The sequence below is a fragment of the Nanorana parkeri genome, unplaced genomic scaffold (genome assembly GCF_000935625.1).
Source record: "Nanorana parkeri isolate BGI_ZX_2015 unplaced genomic scaffold, ASM93562v1 scaffold4378, whole genome shotgun sequence".
Taxonomy (NCBI): domain Eukaryota; kingdom Metazoa; phylum Chordata; class Amphibia; order Anura; family Dicroglossidae; genus Nanorana; species Nanorana parkeri.
The window spans coordinates 14,140-14,694 of record NW_017310641.1 but is presented as its reverse complement, the minus strand read 5'-3'; positions in this window follow the sequence as shown (position 1 = coordinate 14,694).

The following is a 555-nucleotide window of genomic DNA, read 5'->3' as shown; positions in this document are numbered from 1 at the left end:
CAGAGGTTAGACATTGCTCAGTATACCCCCCCCCAGCTCCTATTTCAGGGGGGCACTCGGTGGGGGTGGGGGGTGGTAGCGGAGTGCCCCCTGGTTAGTATCTGTGCGCACAGAGCCCATTGGCATCAATATCTATATTATTATTATACGGGATTTATATGTCGCCAGCAGTGTGCGCAGCGCTGTACAATATAGGGAAGACATTACAATACAATACAAGATGGTAAGGAGAGCCCCGCCCCTGAGGGCTTACAATCTAAAAGATAGGGGGGGGGGTTGAGATGTTGGGGGATCTGATATGGGGTCTGAAGGACTTGAGCGGTGCTGCAGGAGACCATGACATACATGCTGTCCTTGGTACAATGGACTGAACACAATATATGATCCCGCCTCCATTCACCCCGCAGGGGCGGGGTCAGATCTGTATAGGTGCAGCTGCTGCACACAATGGGGGTAACGGAGCAACCAATCAGCTTAACTGAACAAACTGAAGAGAGAAGCTGATTGGTTGCCATGCAGAGCTGCTCTAGTTTTGATAAATCCCCTCCCCCCCCC